We start from the raw sequence: 12,976 nt of genomic DNA on the forward strand, positions 1-12,976 counted from the left end.
TGAAGCTTTAATCCTATTACACCTCGCTGTTTAATGCAACATGAAGTCACAAAAGTCAACAGATTTGAATCTGGAAACATCTAACATCTCAATATGTGAGCCAAATGTAATTTTTTAGTGTATTATTCACCTCCCTACCATCAGGTTTTAAATATTGCAGTTGCAGTTTCCAAACACTGCCCTTCCACTTTGCTTTATTAGTTAGCACTTAGGTGCTAAGTAGTAACTAGAATTCAGTCCACTGGGCTTTGTCACAGTCTGCAGTTTAGAGCAGAAGTAGCTGAAGCATCATTCTTTAATAGTGGCATAAGTCCTTGTATGAGCAATAAAAGCTGCCACTTTCTTTATGAGGCAAGCTAAATGCTATTAAAATGATGAATGAACTAGCTCCATTTTATTTGTTCAGCCTTTCTCAGTGCTATTCCCACAACCCAATTTAAATTACCAGCTTGTATTTTACATAAGTTCCTATGTGCTTGAAATGCACAGGTGCCTGCATAAAAGCCCTTCAGAATGGCAGTAAAGTTTTATTTTCTTTTCCAGTGAGCAAACAGTTAAAGAATTTAAATGGAGTTGAAATACACAGTCAACATTAATCCCCATGTTCTGAGGCAGCTCATAAGAGAATTTTCCAGGTAGTTTAAGAAACCATCCTGCTTTGCAGCCAAGTGCGTCCATGGGAAGTTGAATCTCAGGCTGATCAGTCCCTCCAGACTGCAATATACAACAATAACGTTCAGATCAAAAGCATCTTGATTAAGTAACCTAATTAAAAGGTACATAGAACTGGTGTAGCAGATTTTTTTCCTCCTATGACTATGAAAAAAAAATCTCCAAGTTTACCTTCTTTTCAAAATTAAGGGTAAACTTTTGCTTCCAGTGACATGTTTATGACCTATTAATTAGTTCCTACAAGGATAGCTGAAATCCCAGCCCTGCTTTAACATGGTTCAAGGAGCTAAAATTACCTTCAGCCAAACATCCCAAGATATAAACTGTGAAAGAAATCAAACATGTCTCACTGAAGCTTGACTGGGTGGTCAGATATGGATCTCCAAGGCGCTAGTTTTAGTGTCAGTGGAGAGGAGGAGGGAGAAGGAGAGCGAGAAAGAGCATGCAAGCAAACACACCAGAGCAACTAAACGCTCAACCAAATAAGCTGTCAACCAAAGCACATAACCCACTGGGTTTTTAAATGAGCACATGCATGTGCTGTATGTCACCAGGAATTGCAAGTCTGCTTGAGGCCTTACCTGCTTTTTAGTTCAAGTCTTGAGTTGTAAAGATCCTCTGCTTATTCTCTGGTGTATGAGGACAGACACATATGCCTGAGGAATGAGCCTAATTGGGTAAGAAATTGTAAGAAAAAATAAAGCTGGATAATCATTTGCAGTGGATAGCACTGTAAACCTAACAAGCAAATCCCTAAGTTTTCTAAGTTCTTTTGCTGTTACACACCTTATAATTTCAATGCAGTTAGTTTAATCTGGTTGAAAGTCACCCAGTTTGATGACTGAGACTTGGGTAAAAAAGTACCTATTTTTTATTTCATTCCTTCCCCACAAATCTAAGAGAGATAACTTTGCCTAAGCTGAATTTATAAACTTAGAGGAAGAGATGAGAAATTGTTCATCTCATAGTGGTGTGAATGGCCTGGAAGAACAGTTCCCATGATAGAAGTGTTTTCTTCTGTAATTGTCCCAATAAAATAGAAAAAGTAACTTAGAATCCAGTAAACAGAAATGTGGGGTACTGGTTAGGTTGAAACTAATTCACTGACTGTCAGGGGAACAGCTACAGCCACAGTTAGAAATGTAACAGAACACAAGTTTCTTTCTTTTCTTCCTTACATGTTACTAACTTTTATCAGAATATCTACTAAAGACAGAACAAGATGAAATTTTGCAGCACACTCTACAAGGTGTGTACTTCACATCTTTGGCCAGACTTAGTCCACCTAACCAGGTAACCCACCTTAGGAACATGACATTCCCATGTTCCTCCTATAGTCAACAGGGAAAGACAGGCTCTGCCAGCATCGGACAGAACATGAATCCGTCTCTTGGAGTGACTGGCTGTGTTACTCCACTGCCTACCTGAGCAGCAAGGGCCCTGTGCTTCAACAGTTTGCTCAGACATGTGCCCACCAGAAGGCAGGAAAAAGCTATGACTTCAAACTAATGAAAAAAAAATCCGTTATAAATTAGGGATCTCCCACTGGAGGTTCCACAAAGGAAGAAAATTCTGGCTTGCTTAGTCAATCATAGCTGGAAAAGTCATTTGGTTTCAGATGTCCCTTGTGAGGCATTTGTGGAGAACAAGGACATGATGAGGCAATCTGGAATACAATATACAGTCCCAGACACCCGGATGCAAGGAAGATTAATTCAGTCTGTAACAGGACTACAATAATCAAGGAAATGAAGAATTTATCTTCTGAAATGAGATTAAAAGATGCTGGCTTGTTTAGCCTAAGAGAATAAAGGTTGCGGGGATTCTGGCTGCTTGCTCTAAACTCATCAGTCTTAAATTTCTATAAAATTTAGCAGAAGTTGAGAGCTATTTAAACTAAAAGACACTGCTGCTGCAATAACAGTTGTATAGACATCAGCCATTAATAAATTTAGCCTGAACATTACACAAAGGTTGAAAACCCCCAGAGGACAGGAGCAGGCAAAAGAACCACTTTTATTAGGGGCAGTTCCACCGCTTAGTTACATGGATGCTGAAGTGTGATGGTTAGGATTTTCAGCACAGCTGCCTGCAATAGCAAGGAGTGGGACTCAGTAACTCACAGGGTCCTTCCTAGTCCAACACACCTTTGGCCTCAAGCATTTCTCTTTGAAAACTCAGTGTTTTCTCAGCATCGCTCTGTATTTAATGCTTGAATATTTGTAGCGCCAGATTTTCCAAGATCTTCATGCCTCACAGAGACAAAAGCTAAATTTTCAGAAGTGGTCCTCAGTCATGGGGCTGCTCTCCTTGGGTAACATGTAGTTGAGTGTGTTGACTCTTCAGCAGATGACAACTTCTCTTTCTTATCATATACTCTTTCAGGGACAATATTCTGTGAATCTGTGAAAGAAATTAAAATAAAGGCCTACTGAGGGCTTGCAACAAAAATAATCTAAACCAGAGGAAAGAGGTCTTCATTTCCTTGATATTTTACAGGAGTCATGGGGTCAGCTGAAAGCCAGGTGGATGCAGGCTGAGTCTGGCTAAGTCAAAAGTGACAGGGTCTGGTTGTTTGCAAAGAGGAGGCAGTGGAGGGAGAGGAAGCAAAGCGATGTCAAAGGCTAAGAGGAAATACTGTGAGTTACCAGCATATTCTATTTTGACACAGAATTATTCTATCCAGGCAAAGACGTAGAGACAGTGCCTAAAGTAGAACATAAAAGGTAATTTCTCCTCTTCTGAATACCACCATGTAACCATACTCTTAGGTAAGCATCAGCATCTCCGTGACACTGTCTCCTGTGCAAGGCAGCAGCCCCCACCTATCACTCTTAGAGCATTGCTCATACAAAATGTGTATCTATTAGCTGATATATTAGCAACCTGCCAGATTTTCCACCAGCTGAAGAGGCCTGAGAATCGCGTGTCTTTGGCAAGGGTCATCTTTTAAGGCTGAACCCAAACGAATGATGCAGATGTAACAGCTTGAGTCCAAAAGGGTTCTCCTAACAAACAAAACCAGGCTCCATTCTACAACGTAGGATTTGGCTCAGGTATGTTTAGGTGGTTGAGGTCTACAATGATCCCCACCAATGTTAGGATCTCTTAATTTTTCTCCTTTGCCTGGCATTTTGCTCTTGACTGGGGTCCTGGTCCATGAACAAGGCTCCCAGACACTACTGCAATACTAGGGAATGTAATAACCTCTGAACAGTAGATTTCTGTTCATTTCAGTGATTGATCATCCTTGCAATGTTTTTATATGACACCTGCGCTTTTTCTTCCCATATTACTGTCATATTGGACATTAATTTTAATTTTTCCTAAAGGGCAAAATACATTTATTTGTCTTGATCTCAACAGGCATTGGAGAAGGCAGGAGCATTAAGTAGCTCCTCAGCACTCTCAGGCCATTCATTTTCCAGATTTAATCACTAAAGTTTCTTTGTGCTCAACCTGAGGGAGCAGGAGCATATTCAGTGCTTGTTAACCCTTGGTTTTCCATAGTTAGAAATGCCAGAACAGCAGTGCTTTCAGTCCTGCACAGGTTAATACACAGAGTAACTTAGAGTAACTTTGAGGATGGGTCCTAAAAATTAATGTCATCGAGAAGTACTGTCGCATGTAGTTGAGGAGCTGAAAAATGAACACACTTTCTATTTTGATTTGATTTTCAGTTGACTCTTATCCAGCAGTTCTTCCCAGTAGTCAGGAGGTGGCAGCCTCTGCAATCACTACAGAAAGGGCCAATCGTGCCTTTTTCCCACTTTCATGACATTTGGGAGAGGAGAGAAATTAACACCAGTGTTACGAAAAAGTTCGGTTCACGCTGAAGGAATTTTACTCACACGCACACACGCGCGCACACATTTGGCTCTTTAATTTGGAAATTCCTGTTCATCCTGACAAGTGGTACGACAATAAAATGGTTCTCTCATCAACTCTGTTTTGACACCATAATATTTCCCAATGAGATTATTGGATGTTAATCCTCTTTTAAAATAAATTTTGTGCATCTCATTCATGTTATGAGGACATAGTAATGCTTTTCAGTTTTAAACCTGGAAAGCAAATTCTATTCTAAAGCTGTTTTGTCCGTTATGTTTTGAAATGGAGAAGAGAGGGTTTATAGCGGTAATTTGAAGAAAATCTTTTAGCAACACATGAATAACGGAAAATTAACCTTAGAGGGAATTCCTTAATATTTTTAAATGTTCAGGCCACTTTATTTAGTAACAAAAGAAATACATGTTTTCTAGAGATGTAGAAGTTCTTGAAGTGGTATGAGATGCGTGGTTTCTGGTCAGTGATGTTCTAATTGAAGCTTGAAGATAAGCCATAACTCGAGGTTTTTTTCTGCATGTGCATCACATTAACATTAAACACCAGCCTGAGTCAGGGTACAGGGCTCTGTCTTGGCAGGTAGTTTGAATACTTGCAAAGTGCTGCTTCCACCTCTTCCTTCCTATTCACAGAGCACTCAAGAAACTTAACCTGCTGTTCTGATGCTGCTCCACATCTTTCAATCCCCTAGCACAGAGGTTAGATATTCTTGAAATGTCTTGTCTTGGACTAGAAGTGCAAATACAATTCCAGCTTTCATTCTCCAAAATTAGAAAGGAGTCACCATCGGTTCTACTATACATTTAAAATACTGCTGGAGATAGCCACAAAGCTGGATGAAGATGAATGCATACTGCAGAAGTCCATTAGTAGTACTGTTTCCAATGATTGCAGTTAGAATTAGAGATTTGTAAAAACACACCATTGAAAAAGGGTGGTATAAATTGCAGTTACATGGCAGTAGACTGATATCATAGGACAATTTAAATAATGCATAGAGAAGCTGAGTCACCTGAACTAGGAACACTTTAGGCTGCTGCATAATACAGGAGCTTTTGTTCTTATAAAGAATACATTAAGGTTTTCAATTCTAAACTTCTAACAGGTCCCTGGTCACTTGACAGTGATAAATAGTGAAAATTAACATATACAGTTTAAAGGTCTCACTGATTGACTTTCATTTTTCATTTCCATTTCCCCTACAGTCCTCACGCTCCCATTCACCTTCACATCAATGACCTGACTCTAGGCACCATTCAGTGGCAGCCTTTCTTCTCACTGAGACTGGTGTGGGGTGACCCCTGCTGAGGCTTTCGCAGGGAAGACCGGACAGATTCATATGGCCATTCGGAGCAGCTCATCACAGCTCAAAGCTTTCACGAAATGCCAAACCCAAGGAGTAGCCAGGCCGCTCTGGCAATGTCTTTCAGCTACACGGAGCAGTGAGACACCTCTAGGGTGTTCTTACTGCACTGGGATATGCAGGGGACATGTACAGACTCAACCTTCTTCAACTAGGCAACAAACAACTCATTAAATGTTAGCCAGCTTTCTGCTGGACCTTCAGGCAATTACTCACGAATAGAAAAAAATATGGATTCTTCAAACACAGGAACTGCTGACTGAAACGTTTATGGCATGAGCTAGATGGATCAGATAAGTTGATCACAATGGTCTTCTTACTGGCATAGAAAACCTATTAAAAAAACATGTTGTTTTGACTGGGTTGTCAATTATTTATGAATGCCTAGATCTTCACACAAGACAGATCTAGAGAATCTAAAATCTGACATGGCACCTCATGCCAGCTCTTAAATTGCATTTTTGTTAGCTATCAAATAGCAATTAGGACATCGCTTAGAATCAACCTCCTGTATCTATCTAATCTGCTGGAAAATATGGACTTTGAAAACATGCCAGAGTGGTAGGAAGTGTTTCTGTACCTTCCAATAGTGCCTAGTTTTATCCCCACAAGCAGTTAGCACAGGCTGTGATGAGATTTAAATAGTACAGATCTCCCATTGCCTGCAATGAAAGTGTTTTTTTCCCTCCTACCTACCTGTATTAAATTATACTTTAACAAATTTTAAAATATCTAAATTGGGTTATTTTTTCCTCTAACTATAACAGGTAAATTGAGAGGGAACCACGCTGTATTTTTGCTGATGACTTTAAGCCATTTACTGGAGCTAGATTCTAGAGCATACCAAGACTTTTCCTCGGCACAGCAGGTTACAGAAGGGAATTTCAAAGTTTGATTAGGAATGTGCTTGACCTAATTACCTCTAAGAACAACTCCCCTGATGTCTGCTGCAACTTGAGGTCAGTGCAAAGGCATCCAACATTACTTTCTAGCTGTCAGGTTGCCTGAAGTTTAGCCTCTTGCTCCCCATAGGTAAACTCATTCATGGGGACAGTATTCATTCTCTTATTTTGCAGTGGCAGAATGGAAAAGATGTTTTTTAAGATTCGAAGCTAGACCTAAAAGTTAGGATAAGAAAACCCTTTTAACAGTCAGAGATTTTGTCTAAAGCCTTGACACAACTTTCTTGTCACTAATGAGAATCAACACAGCTCTTCAGTGTCCATCCACATTAGCACATTTCTCTCAATAGACAGACCTCAGTATCTGAAAAGCAAATTATATCTCTACTCTTAAAGCATAAAATGTTATGACAGGAAGTCTTAGAAAAGGACCAGTAAATTGGATGTGAATTCTGAAGACAAGAGTACATGCCATGTACAACATTGTGTGAAGGAGACATTAAAAAAAAACAATGTGGAAATACAACAAAAGTAAAAGTCAATAAACCAAGTCATAAACAAAATTCATAAACCAAAAGCTGAGGACAAAGTCAGACTGATTAGATGAGAAGTTTCCCTGAATTTAAAAATATGTTCCTAGAAATACTTTTGAGCAACAGCAAGATGAAGCACAGAAGGACTCGGAAGGCAAGAAAAAGGAGGAAAAGCATATGGACTTTTCTAGAGCAGTGCCTTTGGGTCTGGCCTCCAGCCTTTAATTTTGTGGAGTATTCACTGACAAATATTTCCCATTCCTTCCAAAATTTATGATTAAAGAGAGTCCCTGTAAAGTTCCTTCTTAAGATCAAAGCCTTAAGCATCAACCAGCACTCTTCTCAAGCACAAGTCCATTCTTTTCCCTTCCTTTTCTGACTGGTTCAGGGATTAACATCCTGCCAAATACATACACTTCCCATAAGTCACAAAGTCTTACTCTTCACAATAAGAGGGGATTTGGTTATGGCATCTAAATCTCATTTTCTGAATTCCATGGAATAGTTTACCTTTCCATATACCCTTGGCAGGAAGGAAGTAGCTGTCAAATGATTTCAGCATCCATGACTGAAGGACCATCCCTTAGAGAAGGGGAAAAAAACCAAATTACCAAAAGAGCAAATTAAAAATAATTCATTTTAACACTATGTGTTTACCAGGAAGTTTTGTGTTTTGGTTTGGGTTTTGTATTTTTTCTTTTTCCCAGAGAGCTGTGTCTGAAATCAAATGAATTAGTTATAAGAAGTAATTAACTTTCAGAGAAATGTCACTTGACAAACATCACAATTAAAAAAACAAATCAAGTGTGTTAAGGTTAGACTGAAAAGCTCATTACAGACTGAGATGCCATCTCTGATGCTTTGCAGAGGATTTGTCAAAACCACTCAGTGTAACACTGAGAGATAAACTAAGTGCTTCTGCTGTTGGGGTGCCTCAAAACTCAGGGACAATAATGCTGGGGGCAAAGCCCTTCATCTTGCCTCTGCGGCCCTGGGTTGTCTAAATGTGAAACAGCTCCCTCATGACTGTACTGTAACTGTCACGTGCTTCTCACACCAGCTTTGCAAAGCCACTGTTGTAGGTTGCCTGCGCTGGGAAATGTCGCCTTCTGACCTAACTGGGGCATTCCATGCCACTTCAAGTCCTTGCCTTGCCACATGGGCCAGAAGCCAGATGAGCATCTTCCCGTCTTCACTCAGGAGGCAGAGATCTTGTGCCACACTTTGCTTTAAGCCAGAACATTATTTTACTACTGATTGCAATCCAGCTTCCAAATTCAATGGAAACTACAGACAAGGTTGAACAATATGTCTTAGGGACCACTTGCAAAAATATTTCTTTGAAAAAACAGCAGCCTACATAAGCTTCCACTTAAGAGTCCTAAAAGAACTGTCTGAGCAGACTCCCAGCTTCCTACTCCAAGCTAAATTAAAAATACATACTAATGTGTTAAGCTGATGTTTATTTTAAATGTCTTTGAATGTTGAGATAATTCTCAGAGGTTGAAAAAAATGCTCGTCTGTACCAAATCCAAGAGATCAAGCATAGAATGGGGTAAAGAGAGGCTGTACAAATCACAAAGTGATTGTTTATGATGTTCAGCTACTGGAAAACTAAATCACAGGAGTATAAATAATGGAAGTCAACATGATTTTATGAAAAATTGTTAAATAAACCATAATTTCTTTAGCAAAAGCAATTGAGTAGATATATTTGGATAGCAAGATATGACAAGTACCACTTAATAGAATTGTTATTACAAAACTACAGTGATACAGTATCAAAAGCAGTTAGTAGATGGGTTGCAAGATTACAAAAAGACACTTCAAAAAGTAGCAGGCACAGGGCTATTTCCATTACAAAAGAGTCTTTTCAAAGGGCTAGATCAGGACAGCCCAGGATTGGTACGGTTCTCAGCATCGATCAATGTTTTCAACAGTGTCCTAAAAGTAAACATAAAATTATTGCTGATAAAATGAGCTAAAAAGGATTAGCAGCATTGTTAGATGTTGATAAGGAAATTATTCAGAACGGCCTGTGCCTTCCATAAACTGTGCCCATTCAGTCTAAATATGTTTTCCCACAGACACCTAGAAGCGTAAAATCTTTGCAGACCATATAAAAAAAAATGGGAAGGGGGAAGTGGAGAGAGGGGGTTGTACTCTGGAAAGCAGAAACTCAGAAAAGGTCAGTGTCTCTGAAAGGCAGGCTGGCTGAACAATGCAACGTGAGCTCCCGGCAGCACACTATGGCAAAGACAATAACGGTGGTATTTGTATAAGCATGGGAAAAGTAAATAGGGTAGAACGATACTTTTGTCACGGTTTCAGAGAAGGGAAAATCCACTTTGAAGACGGTGGCTAATGTTCTGATATTTACGTTTTTTAAAAGGGTGCGGAAAAGCGCTCAAGCTGACCGACAACTGAAAAGTAAGACTGAGAAGTAAAGAAGCTGCCTCAGCAAGAGACTCCAGGAGCTCACTCGTTCAGTGTAGAAAGGAGACATGACTGATTTGTATAAATGTCTTTACAGGGAGAAAATGCTAAATATCAGACAGCATATTAGACAAAGCCAGAACGATGACTACACTCAGGATCTGGACCTGCTCAGTTGGGGAAGAGTGTTTGCAAATGCAGAGGCACAGAGCTCCTGTAATGCAGGGAAGTAGCATATTCTCCATTTCTTGAGGTTTTCCCATCAAATCTGGCAACAGGTCATTTCCAATCAACTTACTAAAAGCCTGTCTCAGCTAGATTCACATTAGTCGCAAAATCCCTTCACGCTGCTTTTCCCTCGGGACAGTTACAGGCACAGAAAAGTGAGCTTCCCATGAATTACAAGACATGTCTTGGGAGACATGGATTCGGTTCTTGCCTCTGCCAAACATGATTTGTATGCCATTGAGCTAGTTACTTAAAGTTACTTCATTTTACCTAGTTTTAAGTATCTAAAAGCAAGATGTCTATTCAGCATGTAAATGTCTGAAGCATTTTTATCCTCAACATCTCTGACAGCCAGTGGAGATAAACAGGCACCATTCCTCTGACAATCACTGTACAATGAGGAATTTCATAGTTTGAAGAAATCTCTGTGTTGATTGAAGGAAGTCAGGAAGGTGACTAGCTTAGACTTGGACAACGACACTCTAGACATATAAATAAGGGAAGGTCTGCCTTAGCCTCTGCTGAAGAGGATATTAATATTTATAAGCTGCTGTGAAATAATACCTTAGAGGCTTACTATTATTTGGAAATATATGAATAGCTATGATAAATGGTATCAAGAAATCGCAGTGTTCAAATTTTTGCAAAGCTCTAGGGTGAAAGAAAACTGAATCTTGAGATAGTACAGGACAACATTCAGACTGTGAGCTAGATGTCTGAATGCCAGGAAGAAATACTGAAGGTATTGAGTGCATGTACACTTTCCTTAATGGCAAAGATAGCTTAAAAGACCTCTTTCCCAAGCAAAGCTTTTTTTTCCATTTCATAGGGTTTTTTTCACCATCCTGGTTTTCAGGATGGCAATGAAGTTGTGCCAGCACAGCTGACGGGGCCACGAACTGCTGTGCAGCAGCAAAGCCCTTTAAACCAGATTGACAACTGAAATAAAGGACTGTGGAGTTACAGTATTAATGCAGAATAGTTAAGGAAGCAAATGAAATTCCAGCATAGCTCTGAAATGGCACAGAGGAGAGTTGAGCTGATTCAAGAAAGACAGTTGATCTTACGACACAGAAGAAAGGTTATCACATTTCTCTTGACCAGAAGGTAGAGTCTCTCTCATCTGCACAAACTCTGGAGGCAATGGCTCAAGTGACTCCCCCGAACAGCAGCATAAGGAACATACAGCAGTGAGTTTCCTATCTGCTTGTAGGAGCAAATCCTTTCATAAAAATATATCTGTGTTTCATTTTTTTTGGATTTGATCCCAGCAGTCAGATGGGGAGGAAGCGTTGCACTTCCTTTACAGTAAAGCTTAATCAGTACATAGAGAGATCCATTCTTCAGCCTTGCTTTATACCAGGAGAGATTACCCCTCAAACACTAGTCGGTAGAAACAGTGGCCCTGATATGAGGATCAAAAGTGACCATATCTAGCAAAGCCTCATGTGATGCCAGCCATGCAGCACACATCACACCAGCTGTCTAGCATACTCCTGCCTGTCCCTCCACCCAGGGTTTCTCAGCAATTCCGAAGACCCACAATTAAAGCGATATTAAAAAACACTGCAACAACAACCACCAAAACAGCTCTGCAGAGAACCGCATTAGGAGGCAGAGGAGACCTGAGTAACATATTAACAGGATTGGAAGCAAAATTGTCTCTGTTCAAGCAATCTCCATAACGACTCTATTCTTTTTTAGACTTTTTTCGCACTAGTTACTTAATATAGTCATTATACTTGGTTATGGCAGTTTGAATTGGGATACTGCCAAAAAAATGCTATTTAGCAGGGTCTGAGGGGCTGGATGTTTGAACAGATCATTTTATTTAAATGAATTTTCCCTGCTTTCCCTTGAAAAGAGCTTATAGGAATTTTCTCACAATGATCTCAAGGGGCTGGGGTTGATTGGAGGGGGAAAAAAACCACCACCAAACCTTAAATAGCTTTACCCAACATGAGATTTTACAAAGTCAAGAGTGGAGATATTTTTTAATTAAAAAGGAAGGACTAATTCACACAGAACACAAGTGCATTATGCTTATTCCCTGTACTACACTAGCCTTTTTTCAGCCAGCTTACCGAATCTTTCCAATCAATATCCCAGTTGATGTTTCAATGTATATTGAATAGCTTTAAGAGGTAAGGAGAGCAGAATATAAAGGCATACACACATTGGACATGGACATGTTTATAAGGATCAAATTCAACAAGAGGAAGAGCCCTAGATGTGAACTGGGGTAGCCAGGAGACAAAGCCTACAGGGTAACAATAATACAGCAATAAGACTAATACCAGGATTACTATTGTGACAAGTGCTGCAGGGAGAGCAGGACTGCTAGGGCTGGCTCTGAGCTGGTCAGGCACCACAGAGCAGGGCTGGGACATAAATCGGGCTCGGCACAGGTCTTCGCTGCAAGAACAGACCTTATGCACTCAAGTGCAAGTATAAACCTAGAGAGGAAAACCAGCCTTGCCACAGGAGTGTGATAAATCAGAGCAAACTTTTCTTAGCGAGAAGTATCTTGACTCTCAAGAGAGAGCATTTAGCTAAACAGTTATTTTAAGACAGCAATTACAAGGGGGAAGGGGAGGGGAGTTTAATTTTTCTTCTACCCAAGTAATTATTAAGAATAAAATGTCAAAAGGTGACAGGAAATGTGAATTTAAAAATTCCTGAGGCAGAACAAAATATTAAATAGCAAAGTACTGTAAATAGTCTAGCCTTAGTTTTGTTATTTGGTTGTGAAATTGCACTTGCTTAGATAGTTAACTCTAATTAGAATTCACTTGCATATTAAAATGATCTGCAATTAATAAGAATTAATATAAGATCATAAAGTTCAGAATTCCACACTTTCTTTCCTAGGCCATTTTACTTCTTTACTCAGAGAAATAAATGTGATTTTTTTTTTGCCCAGCCCATTTAAGCAGAGTCTAAGCAATATCCTGTCTCCAGCAATTTCTCCATTTCCACAGTTGAACCTGTGTGGC

The 12,976-nt window shown here is 39.7% G+C and overlaps 1 protein-coding gene and 1 long non-coding RNA gene across 3 annotated transcripts in view; one reads left to right on the forward strand and one right to left on the reverse strand.

Annotated features, from left to right (window-relative positions):
- The window catches only part of LOC129736528 (uncharacterized), a 46,279-nt gene extending 33,389 nt beyond the window's left edge, over positions 1-12,890 (reverse strand). Inside the window, exons 1-4 of the long non-coding RNA XR_008733267.1 lie at positions 7,827-12,890; positions 6,098-6,214; positions 2,820-3,075; positions 1,254-1,341 (exon numbers count right to left, since the gene is read on the reverse strand). This is a non-coding gene — a long non-coding RNA (uncharacterized LOC129736528). The remainder of the gene's footprint in view (positions 1-1,253; positions 1,342-2,819; positions 3,076-6,097; positions 6,215-7,826) is intronic.
- Positions 1-12,976, forward strand: part of BEGAIN (brain enriched guanylate kinase associated) — a 155,793-nt gene that overhangs the window by 126,252 nt on the left and 16,565 nt on the right. The window lies entirely within an intron of this gene.

Source organism: Falco cherrug, chromosome 7, assembly GCF_023634085.1.
Source record: "Falco cherrug isolate bFalChe1 chromosome 7, bFalChe1.pri, whole genome shotgun sequence".
In the NCBI taxonomy this organism is placed as follows: Eukaryota; Metazoa; Chordata; class Aves; order Falconiformes; family Falconidae; genus Falco; species Falco cherrug.